General features: G+C 48.6%; 1 protein-coding gene across 2 annotated transcripts in view; it reads right to left on the bottom strand.

Annotated features, from left to right (window-relative positions):
* RGS19 (regulator of G protein signaling 19) overlaps positions 1–19616 on the bottom strand; it is a 53149-nt gene that overhangs the window by 25246 nt on the left and 8287 nt on the right. The window contains exons 2-3 of one of the 2 annotated variants that reach the window (XM_048819809.2): positions 2491–2707; positions 2283–2402 (exon numbers count right to left, since the gene is read on the bottom strand). The exons of the other annotated variant lie outside the window; for it this stretch is intronic. The gene's annotated coding sequence lies outside the window, so the exon portion shown is untranslated. The remainder of the gene's footprint in view (positions 1–2282; positions 2403–2490; positions 2708–19616) is intronic. 2 annotated transcript variants of the gene reach the window in all.

Genomic DNA, 19616 nt, shown 5'->3' on the forward strand with positions numbered 1-19616 from the left:
ATGTGTGAGCTTCCCCAGCAATTAACACTGATGCCACATGTGTGCGCATTCCTATCTCTAACACAGAAGAGTCTGGGGTACAGACACAGACAGACAAAATTTCAATTTCATCAGGAGAGAAAATTGTACTTTTGAACAATACAAAGAAAAAAAAACTGTATAGAAAAGTTGTGGTTTTTTTTTAACGAGAAGCAGATAAACGAGAACAGAGTTCTTCCCTCTCATAGAGCGTTTTCCTGTAAATTCACATAGCAGACTACCGCTAAGTCAGGTGTCCCAAGTGGGGAGTATGTCAGTTCGACGATCTGTTTGTCCTGTTTAACAGGATATAGCTACAAACACCATTGGCAGGATGCAAATTTTCCTTCAAAGTCACCATTATTTTACAACACACAGATGTTTTGATACACTGAAACACCACTCTGTAAGGTATCAGTGCAATCATGACATCCCTTTGCCCCCGAGAAAATGACAAAGGTGATAACTATAGACTGAAATCCACTTAATATTGGCACCCACACTATATACCTCCATCTATATTTTATGACTTGGAGTAGACTCCTACATTGGTACCAGAGAGCACAGAGTTGCTATCTACAACGTTCACAATCCTGGATTGACAGAGACTAACGATCGGGCCACCAAGTTAAGCAGAAAGGGAGAAACTACAATTAGAACAGAAGTGGAACGAAGTATCACTTTAAAGCTATCACATGAACAGAGAGAGTGCGAGAACTTAGGGTGTTAGCAAGAGGGAACCAAGAGGTAGCGGAGTTGAAAAGTTTTGGACTGACTTTATCTGCTAGGCAGGGATCTCACATGAGCACAGGCCATACGGGGAGTTATCACATGCGAAATCTCTAATAAAGTGACATTTTAAGAGAGAGTCCTGCACATCCCGGGCTCCTGCAGTACTGCACGAGACAAGAGAGAGAGCACACTTAATTCTAAACGATCTAGAGGAGGGACTGGGTGCTTCCAAAGAGCAGTCATGAAATCAAACAGCCCTTTCCCAGCTCCCCAGGTTGCTGGTTCAAACCTCAGCTCCTGTTGAGTTCTGAGTGCAAATCATTACAAGCTGCTAGCTGCTCCGTGCTCTGTCTGAAATAAGCTTGGCATCTTTGAAGGCACCAAGATTTGGATGGGCAGAGAGTGATTTGTACCCTCCTTGTTGCTAGAGGTGGTTAGGTCTGATTCTCAGTCTCTTTGTGCAAAGCAGCTGGGAAGTTGGCTTCTTGAGGGCTGCCCCTTTAAATCGCTGTGATCTAGGGCCACCTCCCAACACAGTCATGACATAACAGCAGCCATACTGGGTCAGACCCAAAGGTCCATCTAGCCCAGTATCCTGTTTTCCAACAGTGGCCAATGCCAGGTGCCCCAGAGGGAATGAACAGAACAGGTAATCATCAAGTGATCCATCCCCTGTTGCTCATTCCCAGGCTCTGGCAAACAGAGGGACACCATCCCAGTCCATCCTGGCTGATAGCCATTGACGGACCTATCCTCCATGACAGTGGTTCTCAACATATTACACATTGTGGGCCACATATGCGGTCCACAATGTGTAACCTGGGCCACGGGGGCCCGGTGGCAGGGCAGGGGCAGCCCGGACCCCGACCCTGGACCCCAGACCCCCGCTGCCCGGGCCGCTGCCCCCGGACCCCAGCCGGCTGCCCTGACCCCAGCTGGGAACCTAGGACACTAGGTATACCCGTGGCCTTAAGCATACATGCTAAAGCAGCTCTGCTGCTCCATGAACTTCTCTAGCTCTTTTTCAAACCCTGTTACAGTCTTGGCCTTCACAACATTCTCTGGCAAAGAGTTCCAAAGGCTGACAGTGCGCTGTGTGAAGAAATACTGCCTTTGGTTTGTTTTAAACCTGCTGCCTATTAATTTCATTTGGTGACCCCTAGTTCTTGTGTTATGAGAAGGAGTAAATAACACTTCCTTATTTACTTTCTCCATACCAGGCATGATTTTATAGACCTCAATCCTATCCCTGCTTAGTGGTCTTCAGCTTGGAAAAGAAAGTCCCAGTCTTATTAAACAACACACACACACACACACACATCACCTACAGCAAAGAACATGAGAGCAGGCCTGTCACTGTTCTAAATTATGTTAGCCAGGAGTGGAGAGCTTCAAAGAGGACACAAAGCTACCTTCCCCCGCTCCTCTTGAATCCTGTGCTGATCACAGCTCGCCCAGACCAGAGATTCTGGGCGGGTGTTTTGAGTCAATTCAGCAAAGCAGCAAAGGAGACGCCTGTACCACTGCTGTACCTGTTCTGTGGATGGAAACCTTCAATCTAGCCATTCTGCGTGCCCCTCCAGCAGCAACCCAGCTATAGCTCTTGATACGGCATCTCAGTTTACGTGAAGCATTTAAACAGACGTGCAGATCTGAAGAAAGGAATAAAAAACTGAGTACCTCCTCTAACAGGAAAGGGAGTGGCAAGGGAAGTGGCAGAATCAAATGAAGAGTTCAGACCTTTTTTGGGAAAGCACCATCAATGAGTTCTCCTCTCCGGTGTGCCTTCCTGTGCAGAGTGAAAGCTGACAGGCCCGTCCCCGGATTGCTCCCATCTGTGTTGACGTGGTCCAGGAAACTCAGAGCTTGTGTTTCGCACATTTACTAGACCAATGTTTTACTGGGAAGTGGAAAGATATATACCCCGATGGAATTACTGCCTGAGTTTTCGCTTTTCCTAGGAAGGATGATGTTATAAAAAAAAAAACAAAAAAAACAGCGCTGATCAAAGTCAAGGACAGGAATGGTGCAAAACTTACTCCACTTACTTCACAATCATCTTTTCTGCCCACTTCAAGTGCCTCGGAAGGCTGTAGTTTGTGCTCCCATGTACAATACAGACTGTCACCACACAGCCAGCTATGGGCATAGCTACAAAGACAGATACTCTGAGATAACAACATCCTGTGAGACACAAGCAACTTCCCAAGAGTTTCCGCCATTAAGCTAAAAGCAAGGCATTATGCCTGAGAGCTTAACGCCCCCAACAACTGGAAACCAAGAAGCTGCCCCCACCTGATCTGACCCACAGACGCACGAGTTTAGTGCTTGCTGGAAATACCTGGAATGGGCATTATTGAATGATCCGCACAGGTCTCTAGTAGTCCCATGGCCACTTTCCCAGTAACAAGCCAGGGTAACTCATAAGAGCCAAATTTTCAGCCCGAACATACCTCATACATTACGTATACATTGCTTGTCCCTTCCACGAGCAGCACGCCTATGATGCTAGGCGTGCAATACTGCTTCTAACTTTCCATCACTCAAAGCCGCAGTCAGGAATCAAGGGCCTTTCACATAAAGCACCGGTTACCAACAAGAGTGAAAGAAGTTTGTTCTCAGCCTACGCAAAGGGCCTTCACTTTCTGATTCATCCCATACGGATCTGAGTGCTGAGTTACAAAATTGTTACCGGTGCATAACCAAGGAGGAGCCGTTCCCGCTTTACACACAAAGTAAGGGTGGTTCTTTTGGGTTTTCTGGCCACAAGTTACTCAAAGAAAAACACAATCAGAAATGCAACCTCAGTTTCCTTTTTTCAATGAAATGCTCCACGCACTGTCACCGGCTGAGAGCTCTGCACCTGGAGTGTTAACCCAAGACTGAAGTAAAGTGAAAACTGATTTGAGATTGCCATGCTTGGGCTTCCCCTACTCTGCTGATGTCACCAATTCCAGCATTTTCCAGAGGGGGAGGCATAGCCAGAGGGAGACCCTGAAATGCCAGCACCAATCAAATCCCAATTTTCAGTTAATACTGGAAAGAAGCAATCCCATAGCACGACGGGCAAAAACGGGATTCAAATTAAAGTGAATGACACAGAGGTTTGTGAGCAGGAAAGCGCATGGGACATGTTATTTCTACAGCTTCGCTGGGGTAGGGGCCCCTGAGCGATGAGATCAACAGGGTGGGGAGTGTGCCGTGGGGTGGGTGTCCTGATCTGAATAGCCAAAGAAAAACTGAGCTGATTTTCCAGATCTCCAGGTGCCTGTGCTTGGAGAGCACTTCCCCCAGCTGAAGCATTGGGTTATCAGTCAAGTGCAAGGCCCAACACCAGCTGTTTTCTTCAGCTTCGAAAGGGGGCGAGGGGGCACAATGACCAGTTATCTCCCTTCTATTCCATGACACACCCACACACTTAAAACCCAAACCAGCTTGACAGCAGCCATCCCATGGCTCAGCCCAGGCAAGCGGTTCAGAGAAAGGATTCCTTTTGCAAAGTCATTCTCTTTCACTGCGCCGGAAAACCAGGGGTTCCCCTTTTCAGTGTGACAGCTTTCTGGTTAGGCCCACCCGCTTCTCAATTTGCCAAGAAGGCACCTCCCTTCCCATGGTCATAAAGCACCGCACCCATCCCCCAGGAGGGCACTGCCTGTCCTTGCCCCTTAAGGCAAGTATGCTCCTGCCTCTCTTCCCAAAGAGATGCCACTCAGCGTATGTCTACAGTATGGAGACTTGTCTACGGTACAGAGACTACACCAGCATTGCTACATCGCCGTGGTTATGCTGGCTTAACTCCATCATGTAGACGTAATGTACACAGAAGGGGTTTTTCCGTCAGTGTAGGAACTTTACCTCCCTGAGCAACGGTAGCTAGGCTGACAGAAGCATTCGTCCATCAACTTAGCTGTGTCTACAAGGGTCGGGGGGGAGGAGGTAACTGAATTTCCCAGCCCAGTCACACAGACCACATGGTGTAAAACACAGGAACAATGGATGAGACACAACACAGGGGAGCGGAGCTCCAGAGAATGTGCCTGGGAAGTTGTAACAGTGGCTCCCCCAAATCAAGCCAGCAGATACCACTTCATACATCACCAGCTGCTGTTTACACAGGAGGAGGGACCAGGTGAACCACTGTCCCCCAGCAGAGGAAAGCGGCAGTGTTTAAAGAAGGACTTCTCCTAGAGGACACCTATCTTTTTGCCAGTGTATCATAAGCATGAATCTAATTGGCCTTTCATGTGGGTTTCCAGGACTTCCCTGGCTGTTTCTGCTAATCATCAGAGACATCCATTTAGGGTAGTGGTTTTCAAACTTTTTTTCTGGTGACCCAATTGAAGAAAATTGTTGGTACCCGCAACCCAGTGGAGCTGGGGATGAGTGGCTTGGGGTCTAGGAGGGGCCTCAAGGCTGGAGCAGAGGGTTGGGGTGCGGGGGTAAGGGCTGCAGGGTGGGGCTGGGAATGAGGGGTTCAGGGTGTGGGAGGGAGCTCTGGGCTAGGGCAGAGGGTTGGGGTGCAGGAAGGAGTCAGGGCTCTGGGCTGGGGGTGCAGGCTCTGGGATGAGGCCAAGGATGAGGGGGCTCTGGATTTGCGGGGGGCGCAGGGCTGGGGCAGGGGATTGAGGTGGACGGGGGGGTCAGGGCTCTGGGCTGGGGGTGCAGGCATGAGGGGGTTGGGGTGCAAGAAGGGGCATTGGAGGGTTGGGGGGCTCAGGGTTGGGGCAGGGGATTGGGGCGTGGGATTAGGACATGGGTTTACCTCCGGCGGCTCCCGGTCAGCAGCACAGCCGGGGTGCAGAGACAGGCTTCCCTCCTGTCCTGGCACTGCGGACCGCACTGCACCCCAGAAGTGGCAAGCAGGTCTGGCTCCTAGGCAGAGGCATGCAAGCAGCTCTGCGCAGCTCTCGCTCACAGGCACCGCCCCCAACTATCCCAGACTATTATCTCTGCCAACAGGATCCACGCAGGACACAGCCTTTCCTTTCCACCCATTACAGCCCAATCTGAAGTCTAGTTCTAACTCCATCTGAAGTCAGTTACTACATTAAAGCAATTGAAGCTGTATGGTTCTATAACCTCCTTCAGTCTTAAGGTGGTCCAAATAAGAGCATTTATTGGCTCCCCCCACAAAGGGAGGAAGCCTTGGTCTGTCATGACCTTTTACAGAGCTAGAAAGGACTGAGGTCAACACCAGACTCACTGCAGGATGCAGGAAAAGTTGAAACTACACGCGTGGGTGGGAGACTCTGATTCAAAACACTGACACCTTCAGTGCTAACAAAGGAAACACCATAAGTGGCAAACAGCTGGACAGTCAGACTTCACAAGTTCACACTGTGGCAATCCGCAAACCCTTGCAGTCACATGAAAGAAACAGCAACTCACAACAGTTCCAAGGACTGTTACACTGAAGAGCCCGGACGACCACTCTGAAATGTTTTCAGTTTTACATATTGCACCTAGGGCTCTTGCTAAGTGCGTTCTGAACACACACTAACAGAGGAGGGAGAAACAAACATCATGCTGACAAAATGCCAATACCACTAGAAGATTCGTCCTCCGTCCTCCCTGCAACACAAAAAAAAAAACCCTTCCTCTTTTACCCAATGGCCCCTAGGAAGAGCCTGAGCGAATAAGCTTCTCGAGGTGCCTGGAACATCAGCAAATCCGGACTCTTTTAGATCAAGTCAGGGGAAATTCTAGAACAGAGGGTCTTCCCCCACTGCGTGTGGGGCCGGAACACGAGGGGAACCACCAGTTTCTATGGCAACCCGGACCCAAACAGTTTAGACCTTTATAAGGCAAAATCAGCTTCTTGAATTTCACCCAGAACTGAGCGGGAAGCCCTTGCAGATTACAAAGCACAGGTGTATTATGCACCACCATTAAATTGCTATGTAAGCTAGGCAGCTGCAGTCTATATATTTTTAGACACAACAAATCCTGCATCTTGGCAGGGGGGTTAGACTAGCCAGATGACCCTGGTGGTCCCGTCTAACCCAATGATTCTATGTTACTGGCTCATGTTTTTGAATGGGACTGAAATGCAGTCCCCAAGCAGAGTGCATTCTTGCAATCCAGGGCTCTCAATCCAAGGATCTCAGTGCACTTTGCCAAAGGGGCTGGAAATGTCCCCAGCACACAGACTGGGCAGCAGAGGCTCATAGACAGGCCCCAAGTCACACAAGTTAGTAGCAGGGTTTCCCCAAGACTTCTCTACTCTGACCACTGAACAGCCTCCCACGCAGGATTTCAACGACATTCAGCTATGCTCTTCACACCAATTTGCACTGTACAATCAAGGGTGTGTGCGCGCAGGGGTGGGGGGGTGTTATGCCATCCCTTAGGGAGAAGAGTTCTCGACACTCCAGTCAGAATGTCTGTTTGCTTACTCGCTAACTCATGGCATCAGGTAACATAACCAGGCTCAGAGACATTTCTGCACCCCATGTGCACTCAGGACAGCTTTATTCAGTTCCCCCACCCTGCCCCTATGGGCAGGAAAACGCAGCATTCGCTCTTCAGATCAGCCCCGTGTGCTCTTGCCGTTTGCACAGGAACTGTACTGCTCCTCTGATCCCCTGCCTGTTCCCCTCGCAGCAGTCAGATTATTAGGAGCTCAGCAACACTACAAGGGCCGATCTTCCAGGCGCTCAGAGAGCGGTCCCACTGTGAAATTAATGGAGCAGGCAGAAGTTTGTGGACTCAGCCCTAGGTTATTTTGTAACACTACATTGGGACTGGACTTGATGCTTTAGAGACAGAGAAGCCACAGTGCTTGGAAACTGAGTGAGTCAATATAAGGGATGGGGATGGAGAAGAAATCCCATCTGATGACAAAATTCATGCTGGTGACGCCCGTTTGCTGCGGGACAGGATGCAGCAGTTCGAATGCTCCAGGCTCTAGAGCAGTGGTTCTCAACCTGCGGCCCAATCAGCACACGTGCGGCCCACGTGACATCCTCGGAGACATACAGGCAGTGTACACATTGTGTGGATGAGGCCCACATAACACACAGAGAGCTGCATATGCGTCCCACAGTGGCAAATAGATTGAGAACCACTGCTCCAGAGGGACTCCCAAAGCTGCTCTCCGAAACACCTGGCACGTCTCAGCGCAGTGAACAACACTCTGCCTACGCGGATGACGGCACCCCGCACCGCGATGGCTGTCTCACAGCCTCGGCAGCCTGCACTTGCTACCTGGCAGCAGCACAGGAAGTTGTACGAGCTATTATTAGAGTTCATATTTTTCTTTAGCAATGTAGTTTAAAAAAAGAATAGAAGGTGGGACTTGAAAACATATCAGACAGTTACAAGCCATGGACGCCAGCCCCCAAGAGAGAAACCCAGAGTGCTCCACCATCTTGGCTGCTTGGGGCAACGGTGCTGCCATTGGGTCTCGCTGTTCTCCTCCAATCCTTAGCAAACAGGAGCTCCAACTAACAGCCCAGAATAGGAACCGATCATTGCCATGCTACTGTCGTTGCAAGGGTTCCCCAACTAATACCTGAACCAGTCCAAGGGCCAGGCCCTGATCTTCAAAGCCCACCATGAATGGGGACCAAGCTACTCAAGGGGCTGTCTCTCCCTCCACAGCCATGACAGCCGTGCACCTCAAGAACAATGGAGCTACCCATGTGGAGTCTCTCAGGGACGCGAGCCCTCCCAGAGACGAGTGCAAGGACTTCGAAACTTGCTCCATCCAAATCCAAGCCCATCAACACCCAACGCTGAGATAATGCCGAGAATCCATCACCTCAAGGTGACAAGGGAAACAGACTAAACTTTAATGCTGGCCTTGGCTGGCAGGTGCCAGCTAGTGCTTTCCTTTCCCCCTCATCAGCTAAACACTCAGTGGCCCTCTACTTGTTCTCCACCTCTTCAGGGAGCAAATGGGAGGCAGGGATCAAACCAGTGGAAGCGACAGCAGCTCAGGAGAGCTCTCTATGGTAAAACCAGCAGTCCCAGCGGAAAGCCCCTCTCTCTGTGGGGAGCAGCAGGCACTCGCCAGTGGGGAAATCTGTCACTGCTGGCAAAAGAGGGGTGTGTGTGTGTGGGGGTGGGGGAGGTGTCCTCACCCTGGATAGAGGCAGGGCCATTTACTTCACTTGCTGCTAACATACGATTTCCTGGATCAATTAACTAGGGGCGGTTGAACATTTTCTCTCTCACACACAAAGCATCTACTTTACATGGGGAAAACAACTGATTTTTTGGTCTAAAATCAATGCCTAGAAATGAAAACATTTCAATTCTGAAATGCCACCATACTGTCTCATGAGAGTTGCCATTCAGGTGCCGCATGCTCCCATTCTCCTCTCTGGGCCAGGCTCCTCAGCTGGATTACATCTCCCAGGATGCATCACAACCACGCACCTGCCATAATACACCACCTCCCCTCACCAAGAGGGGAGCCCATGGCGCGTCATGCAAGATGCAGTCAAACCTGGCCGACAGACACAATAGGGAGTATGAGGTATCTGAACTACAGCTCCCAGGAGGCACCACAGCAGCGTTTCAGAAAACCAAAATATTTTGGTTTTCGTCTCGGCCCCCCCCAAAAAGGAAAGTTTTCCTCACAACAAAACCTCATTTTCCAGCTACCTACACCATAAATTCCTTAAATAAATAAATTGGTTAGTCTCTAAGGTGCCACAAGTACTCCTTTTCTTTTTTCATAAATTCCTTGGGAGCAAAGTCAATAGTAGCTTGTCAGTGAGCCATGCAAGCCCCCAACCACCATTCTGCCCCCTGCCTCATGAAGCCTTGCTCAAGTTTCTGACCCTTCGCGATCATGTAAATTCTCCGAGCCTCCACCTTCCCCCATTTCTTAGGGGGGAGTAATGCATCCCTACCTCACAAGTTGGGCAGCGAGGCCTAGCTCCTTAGGGTCTGTGAGGTCCTTTGAGATCCCCGGATGACCAGTGCTATTGGAGTGCAAAGCAAAGTATTGTTAATTTCCCCTCTGCATTTCATCACTTTTATAAATTCAGCTTCCAGCAACAAATGCAGATGAGTCTGTGCAGCTGGTGGGAGAGGAGAGACACTTTTATGGGATCTTTTTACCATCCAACAATTGTGCTGGCATCCCAGAACAGAAACTAAAAGCCAGACACTTATTTTAGACTCAGGGTTGGGAGGGAGGCCTAGGCCTTAACCAGAAAAGAAGGAGCGGACCAAGTTATTTCCAGTCAAGGCTGGTGATAAAGAATGGGTGTTATTTCCCACTGTACCTCCAGCCTCTCTTGCTGCCCCCTCTTTTCACCCAATGAACCAGGCACTCAGACAGAGCTTGCTTTAGGAGAAGGGGGAGCCAAGAAGGCCAATCCTACCCAAAACGGGCACGTGGCATCAGAGCTGAGCCAACAGTGGAACATGTTTCCCCATGAATATTCACTCACATCTGAGAGTAAATTTTGATTGGGTCACGACTCTAAAACCCTTTCACTTTCTCATCAGCACTAGAGCTTTCTCAGAGGTGAACACTTGTGTTAAACGCAATTTAAGCAAGAATACTGGTCAAAACTACGTAACTAATCAACACAATAGGGACTGCGAACATCCAGAGGAGAGCAACAAAAATAATACAAGGTTTAGAGAACCTGACCTATGAGAAAAAAGCATGTTCAGTCTTGAGAAAAGAAGACGGAGTGGGGACCTGATAACAGTCTTCAAATCTGTTAAGGGCTGTTATACAGAGGACGGTGATCAATTGTTTTCCACGTTCATTAAAGGTAGGACAAGAAATAATGGGCTTAATCTACAGCAAGGGAGATATTAGGTTAGATATTAGGAAAACCTTTCTAATTACAAGGGTAGTTACACTCTGGAGTTCGCTTCCAAGGGAGGTTGTGGAATCTCCATCATTGAAGGTTTTTAAGAACAGGTTGGACAGACACCTGTCAGGGATGGTCTAGGTTTATTTGATCCTGCTTCAGTGCAGGGGGCTGGACATGATGACCTCACAAGGTCCCTTCCAGCCCTACATTTTTATATTTCACAACAGACTGCCCATAAGTGACCTGCAGACTGAATCTGCACAACGTAAAGCCCCCAAAATATTCAAGAATTCGGACACCTCTTTGTGAGCAGAAATAAACAGGGAGAGGTCTCAATTTTCCACCACACCAAGCATTGTCATACAAGCCTGTGAAAAGGGACATCAAACACTATCAGATCAGGATTCTATACCACAGGCAATGTTCAATACCTGCTTTGCACAGGTTTAAGCGACTAACCAAATTGCAAGGCAGTAGAGATTGATGCTCAACAGTCTGTCCAAGAGGTTACATGTTGCAAGTTATTTGTTCACCTCCCTTCCACCTGTCTAAACACCTCCTGACTTGTTAGTTCACCTAGAAAGCCAAGACATCTCTTACTTGTTCAGTGATTCTAGCCAGGTAACTGAGTTTGCAGCATTCTGCCCTGGCTGAATCAGGTAGAGAACTTTTGCACCTTCAGTGACCATCTTCTCACTAGCCCTAGTCATTCCCCGGACCTGGCAGCTTTACTCGCAGCTCCACTTCTTCTGTGGCTGCCATCTCTACATCAGATTTTCAGTTTTCAGCACAGTTTCCCCCCCGGGTTTAGTTCTTACTGATGTGTGTTCCTGTTCGTTGTTGGATCAAGGCTTCAGCACAATGGAATATGAGAAATTAAGAGATGGCAGCAGGGAACACCATAGGCCGGGGCAACCCGTAGGACTCAACTGCAGACTCATCCTGTAACTAGGCAGCCCTAAGAATTGCTGCAGGCCTCTTCCTCAGCACAAAAACCATAGGGATGGCTGGATCCAGGAGGAATATGAGCCCAGGGGCTCAGGCAACCGGATCTGTGTTAAAACCAACAAAACCTATGGAGAGAGAGACACGCACAGGCTCACTGGGGTAGGGTGTACAACTGCTGCCAGTCTACCTGCCTGCCGGAAAACCAGGCCTCTCCTTTGTGCCGGCAGCAGACAGATCCCAGCAGAGCTGTTAAAAGCTCCTCTCTTCCTACTCAGGTATCTCCTTATCAACAATGTAGCTCAACAGCCAGTGGCCAATGATTTTACACAGGAGCGAGAAATGCGTCTTCCTTCCAGCCGTTCACCATTCGGAACCCTCATGCCGCGGGGGGCGGGGAGGGGACAGCGCTCTATCATTGGATCCATCTTTCCCAACCCTAATTTCTACGTTTGGTCTGCTGATAACGATCAGATTGCTCCAGGGTTCCCAGCCATTTTCACCCACTGGATTTGTAGAGGGCACATGGCTGTGGGAACAGTCCAACACACTAACCCTAACCTGGCCTCTGTTAACCCTTCGCTTGCTGTTTGCTAGCACAGTCTCTGTGTGACGATAGTGCAGCATGACAACTCTTCCCTATGTTCATAGCTCCACCACGCAGAGTGCTGCAAAGCCGATATACCTACCTGGGGTGCTTTACCCCACATCCCACAATAGGCAGCACTTAAATGGTTAAAAGCCTGAAACTGATTTGCCTAGCTTGTGTTCTGATGTGAGGGCAAAACCCAACTCTCACCCTAATCTGTAGCAACTGTCCCTGAGATTCCACCTACGCTGATCGAAAGCACAGGATAATGGAGTATATTTCAAACCACATAAGGGGGCATATTCTCAGCTAGTGTCCATTGCCACAACTCCATTGACTTTACCAGAGCTGTGACAATCTACCCCAGCTGAGGAGGTCCAAATATATTTTGTATCCACTGGAGTGGTGGGAATCCAGTAGCATGTTTTACTCATCCCACTTTGAACTCCTTCAGAATAAAAAGGAACAGAATTAGCCGCAGTCTGCTCATCAGCAACTTGTAAAAACAGCTTGTGAACAATCAGCATGCGACCGTACCTCTATATGAACGAAATGGGGGGGGACGGACCAAGTTGTACTTGACTGCCTTGTCCTAAATCTGTCCACAGCCATACAGGGTTATATAAAATGCCACGTATCTGAGCCCTTTTTAGCTACAGTAGCAACAGAACAGAAGCACTAAACTTCTAAGGGTAGCAGGCAGGGAAAGGGAATGGCTCTCGTTAAAAACTAGCAGAATCTTGTAAGGGGTGAAAAGCTACAAGTGTGGCTAATGTCTTGCAAAACTGTTTCAGCTGGGGGAGCCAAATTTCACCGCGATCCTGTCCCCTGAACCAGCGAAGACTGATCAAACAAGAGGAGGCATACAGAACTTCCGAATCAAAAGATCTGTCTTAGCTGAAAGGTCTCAGCCATAAACATGTCTCAGCACTGCGGAATTTGTTTTCCTCTAGGGACCTGTTGAGTTTCCTCAGCAGCAGTGAAATTCTAGGAGGCACGCACATATTAGGTTATATATTTATTAATTGCACAGGGTCTCCAAAGGTATTTTGATACCCCTGCTTAACACTGTCCAGAAAGCTGTGACATCCCTAGAGTTTGATGAGCTCCAGCCAACTCAGGGCACAGATGGGAAGTGAAGAGAACACAGTCACCCAAAGAAGTAGGTTATGTTATAAATTCATTTCCCTACACATATCTAATGGGAGTCTCCTCACGGAGTTGCAGAGTGTTCAGCGTTCATTAGAAAAACCTGTACTGCAGTCTAACAATACAATCCATACATGGCTGTTACAGCACCTTGCCTTAGTCTCACACTTCCATAAAAACGTAAGTAATTACTACGTAGAGTAAAAGCAGCACACACAATCACCAACCCTGACTGAAAATTTTAAAAGACAAGTAGTGGAGGTTAAAGAGCATATTTATAGGAGGATTAATACCACTGTGACAGACAGGCAGCTATTAAACAATCGTTGATGCTCCATAAAAGATGTCTAACAATCAATAATTATTTGTTTAGCATCTGCTTACAACTGAACTGAAGGCATACTTGAACTCTCTTTGAAAGGCATGACACCATCAACCAACACGGTGGTCCACAGAAAGAGAGAAGGGAGAAAAAATGAAAAAAAAAAAAAACAGATAAATGTGGATCCAGTTAGGACAGTGGTTCTCAGAGCTGGTCTGCCCCTTGTTCAGGGAAAGCCCCTGGCGCACCGGACTGGTTTGTTTACCTGCCGTGTCCGCAGGTTCGGCCGATCGCAGCTCCCACTGGCCGCGGTTCGCTGCTCCAGGCCAATGGGGGCTGTGGGAAGAGGCGCGGGCCAAGGGACGTGCTGGCCGCTCTTCTCGCAGCCCCAATTGGCCTGTTAAATCCTGGGCATCTCTTTGAAAAATGAAGGAGACCCATGTTTTTATTCAATTCTTCCAGTCCTGGAATTAATATTTTGGGGGTGGACCCAGACATGCATTGCCAAATGATAACATTCTCAATGTTGGTTACAATTATTATTATTCGGGGCAAGAAATGGATCTGACATTGCCACTTTAAATACACCCCCTGACCACAACAACCAGGAGGGGGAACAAATCATTAAGAACGGTTTTTGTCATCTGAACTCAGAGTTAAAGACAAGAAGAAGGTGACTAAGCGCATCTTCCAAGGAAATGAGCCACCAGTGACAGGGAGACTCAACCCATATGAACGTTTAGAAAAACAAACCTCACATGCAACTGAGCAATGCTGATATCAGGCAAGAATGCCAGAAACCACTGACATTTTGGCTAAGCTGCTGTTATCCAAGTAAGCGAGTTTGATCAAGTCTTTTTTTGCTGGAATAACAGTGGGCTTGCACTCTCTCTGAGATAAGCAACATTCATTTTCTTTCTTTTAACATGTATTTGGGGCTGAGTCCCTTTTAGATGATTATTTCCTTGGAAAACGTGCTGGTTGTCTCAGCTGGGATAGTCAAAGGAGCCTAAGGGGTTGAGACACCTGATTTTCATTGAATTGCCCAGGGGTGTTTGAGGGCCCAACTCCTTTAGATGCTTTTGCCAATTAAAGAGGTTTCCCATCCACTTTAACCCAGGATTTGTAGCACCCAAGAAAGCATACTTGAAGTCTTCATAGCAACACTGGATGCCTTTTGGGAAGATATGCTTTAGTCAAATGCTTGTTACTGGGCTCAAGACAGGAATAACTGGAAGAAATCCTGTGGCCTGTGTTCTACAGGAAGTCAGATGAGATGACCTAATGGTCCTTTCCGGTCTACCTATAGGTTGGGGAGGGGCAAGGGGCTTTGAACAGGGGCCTGCTCTTATTAATTCTAAGAGGGTCTTTTATTTTTTAAACATGCACAAAACAGCGCCAGTCTGGCCTTTAGAAGGAAGTCACACAACGATGAAAAACGCTTAATGAAGAGCCTCCGGGAACCCTAATCCCTCCTCCAAGGAGGGCAGCGCAAATTCAAAACCGTATGCAGTGAGCACTCGCTCCGGAGGGTGCGCCTTATACACTTCCAGTACCTAGCGAGCACAACTGTCTGCCCTCAGAGCCACGCCGCCCCTCTCCACTCTGCCCCCTTTCCAAGAGGCAGAATTCCCAGCCGTTACTATTGGGTGCTCCGCAAGAGGAAGAAACATGGAATACACCCAATATGTCAGTGCTATGGGCCAGACAGCAGAATTCAGCCCTGCTTGCTGCTTGGAAAGCCTGCTCTAAGCAGCTTGCAAAGCAGGTTAGCAAATGATGCTGTGTGTTATTGAAACAGTACGGCAATTCCCCCTTCTCTGAACACATTAGCGGATGCAGTCATTTCTTCAGGGACTCTTTGGTTTGAACACATTCAGTTGTTTTAAAGCCTGTCCATGCCCCCAGAGGCTTCCGTAATGGCATGCCCCCCACGCACCGCATCCCTAGCACAGCCCTGACCAGCCCTTGGCTCGGCAGGTTGCTGGCTTTGCAGTGGGTGGAAGCCTGTCTTCCCTACCTTGATCAGCCAGAGAGGTCGCTGTTGAGCAAAGAGGTGCTCCCTCCCCTCACAAGGGGAGTCAAGTGCACTTTCTCCAGCTGCCGTCAGTAGGAGGTGGCAGAGACGCAAAGCACTGGCCCTAAACACAGAGGGGCGTGTGGTTTTTAATGTATTTTAACTGGGTTTACAGGTGCATTCCAGGGGTTACGTTAGGCAGCCCAGTCCCTGACACCACTCGCACTTGCTTCATGCAGAAGGCAGCAATATATAAAACATAACTTGTATGCCCCACCCTTGGGCAGTGCAGGGAATGGGATTAGCCTGAGGTGACAAAGCTCCTTTGCCCAGTGTGTCTCTGATAACTACACTCCTCAGCCTGCTAGAGCCCAAGCATGGCCGGTGTGTGACACACCCACCCTGGGGGACATGCAATAAATTAATCCTGCAGGGAAGCTGGAAAAGCTGTGGGATCTGTGTAGGTGACTCTTTCTGCAGCCCCACTGCCATGACTCTTCACTGCGGCAGTAAGGAATTCTCAGCAATGAAAGCAAGGGGACACGGAATGCATGCAGAACACAGGGGACCGAAAGGAGGGTGTAACGCATTGTCACGCCCTGGGATGCAGTCTGGAAGCTCTAAGACACACAACTGGGTGAGGCTGGATGAATCTCCAACCCAGCTGTGTGTTTTAGAGGGGGGCAGTGGTTTCTCCCGGCTCCCAGACTGCACCCCAGGGGGACAACCCATCACAGAGGGGCACTGCACAGGCATGCAATCAGTGACTGTGTCTAAGCATAGGAAGATTTCATTTAATAGGCTGAAATGAAAAAAACAACCACAAAAACAAACACATCCCAACAGCAGACAAACGGGAACTCTTAAAACTTAACTGAAGAACACTGCCCCAAATCTCCGACTAAACAAGGCTATCCCATTATTCTCTCCAGACCAATGAGACCTGAACTTCAATTGTCAGCTCTGTGGGGCACGGACTGTCATTTGGTTCTGTGTTTATACAGCACCTAGCACAATGGGGTTCTGGTCCACATATGGGGCTCCTAGGTGCTATGGTAACACACATAATAACCAAATAAAATCTCCCCCATCAGCTCCTAACACATATGGTTAAAGCTATCTGCTTAGCTTCAAGCTACTGTAGCCTGGCACAGGAGATCTTTTGCCCTAACATCTCAAGTCTCCTCTTTTGTCACTGATGTTTTCACCTGCCAGCACCCACCCTTATTCCCTGAGCCCGTGTTTCCTAACCTCGGCACTTGCTCAGTTTTCAGCAGGGGAAGTCAGAGGGAGAACTGACAGACCGGTTTTTCCCAGGTGCCCTCGTACTCCACAAGGTGTATTTTTGCTGCAGGCATCAGAGCTCTCCCCTCTGTGGTCAGACAGCGGAAGTCTCCAAGAGAGGGTTTCCCTGACTGTTAAAAAAAAAAAAAAAAAAGAGGCCCGGGGGCAGCTCAGGTCGGGAAGGAGCGGTCAAGCCAAACTCTCTCCAGAAGCAAGAGATGCTCGGAAACTTCTAAGAAAGATGTAGGGTAAATGGGTTATTTACAGTTACCTTATGCTCATAGCTTACAGATGTACAAACAGTTCAGGACTATAGATGGCGAACATCATCCTGGGGTGTGTTAACAGGAGTGTCGTATGTCAGACACGGGAGGTAACTGTCCTCCTCTACTGGGGAGGCCTCAGCTGGAGTCCTGTGTCCAATACTGGACACACTGGGAAGAATCCAGAGGAGAGCTACAAAAAACAAACCGTTTGGAAAGCCTGACCTGGGAGGACAGGTTTTAAAACCTGGGCACGTTCAGTCTTGAGAAAAGATGACTGAGGAGGGACCTGATAACAGTCTTAAAATACTTTAAGGGCTGTTATAAAGAGAATGGTGTTCGATTGTTCTCCATGTCCACTGAGGATAGGACAAGAAGCAATGGGCTTCATCTGCAGCCAGGGAGATTTAAGTTAGATATTGGGAAAATCTTTCTAACTATTAAGGACAGTTCAGCTCTGGAACTGGCTTCCAAGGGAGGTTGTGGGAATCCCTGTCCTGGAGGGTTTTAAGAACAAGTTGGACAGACACCTGTCAGGGATGGTCTAGATTTACTTGGTCCTGCCTCAGTGCTGGAGGCTGAGCTACGTGGCCTCTCAAGGTCCCTTCCAGCCCTGCATTGCTATGATTCCATACCGGTGGGGCAGAAAGAAGAATGGAGGCGATTTTATCCCGTGGGAAGAGGCAGATTATTTTTGTTTTTTCTCTTCTCGTCTCTCAGCATGTGCTGCTCAGGGGAGGTGCACACAAATAGGAATGGTGGAGAGAAGTTCATCTGCTCATTCCCTACCTGAAGTCTAATTCTCTGCTTTTGCCATCACTGTGACCTCCACAGAAAGCAGCAGCAATGTCTGAAACAAGGGGATTATAACTTTGAGCAGCAGAAACCGATTAACTAATTCTTCATAACTAGGAACAAGCAAAGCAAAGCACAGAAGATGAGACCATGCCCTGCACGGGCATAACGGCTCTGGACTCCACAGCATTCTTTCCCAGGAGATATCAGCTACTCTGTTACAGGGTTGTGGTTAGCACCAAATTTGCAAGAGCCTAATACTATACCCATGCTCCAGAGAACCTTGCTGAACCTGAATCAACAGGTCCAATCTCCATCATTTGCCTTTTTTCTCCATTGCTCTCCACTCAGAGTCTGCCTTTCAATTCACTAGTGGTGTTAAGCGAATCCAACCCTCTCACTTATGGGAATAAACTACACAAAATACTCCAAGTCGACTCCCTGTGAGCCACTGCTGCATCCAGCAGCCCTTGCAACACCACCATTCCAAGACTAAGTGAGAGTTTCCACAGCAGTTAGCATCAGCAGGCCCTTCTGCATCTCTTCCCCATCTGAGTCCTGGCAACACTAGCACCAGTCAATACCCTGGGGGGAATTCTGGCTTCCGTTTACACCTGGCCATGCCTGCAGACTCTGAGGATCTGCCCTCCAGTCTTCAAAGGGGGTGCAGAGGTGAAACAGAAAGGTAAGACCTGGACCCATAAGCTGAGAAAGCGAAGGCAACCTGCAACACCTCTCAGCCTCAAGACTTCATCTCAGGAGACGAGGCTCAGAGTGGTTCCCTTACAATCAGCACAAGGATGAAGGGAAATCAGAACCGTCAGCCACAGGCTTAAGGACCACCCCTTCAAAAGGCACCCCAAGCCGTCCAAATGGCCTTTCCTTCTTTCACACACAGTTGGAAATGCGTGGCCTATGCTCGTACCTCTCTCAATTAACTCAAAGGCCTGGATGCGAGCCACTGCTAGGCTCACCAATCACAGCACCAGGGCCTCTTCACTATGACCAGCACACGCAGGTATCAGTCCAACTCCCAAGGGCAAGAATGAAATAAGAACCTTTCTAGCATCACGCAACATCCCTCTGTGCAGAACTGAAGGTGGGGGAAGCAATCTTATGCCACTTCTCCTCTTGTAAGAAGTTCGAGCCCTGGGTGGGATGGAAGGAGGACTCCTGGGCAGCCACTCTTTGTACACTGCCATGCAACATGTTATTAAACCCGACCTCCTCTGCGGACATGGTGCTTTCCATGGAAAATTCGAGTTACGTTCCCTTTGACTAACACATGGCAACTGTTCTGGAAACTTTTTGTAAACATCCAGGAAAGCATCCTCCATGTTTAATCATATGAGGAGTAACCTAGTTAAAAACACTTGGGTTTGTTTAGCATTTCAAAGGCTTTCTGATAACAAAAAAAAACCTAAGCAAACCACTGAGCCAGTTTGAAAAAAACAAGACAAAACGGACCAGGTGGCAACCCCAAACTCCTTGCAAAGGAGAAGGAATCAGGTCTCATGAAAAGCTTTGAGCACTGGCTGGAGAAAAAGCTCTCTCTACAAGGGAGGTCAAGTTTTAAATAGAGCATGTGACTGTTGGGCCATTCTCCATCCCAAATCTTGTTCTAAATTAATGCCCAGCTCATTAGTCCCCAGCACACCACACCTTTTCCTCTTGTGATTGCTGTCTGTGCATTTTCTAGCAAACAAACCGTTAGGAA

Source organism: Caretta caretta, chromosome 13 (assembly GCF_965140235.1).
Source record: "Caretta caretta isolate rCarCar2 chromosome 13, rCarCar1.hap1, whole genome shotgun sequence".
In the NCBI taxonomy this organism is placed as follows: Eukaryota; Metazoa; Chordata; order Testudines; family Cheloniidae; genus Caretta; species Caretta caretta.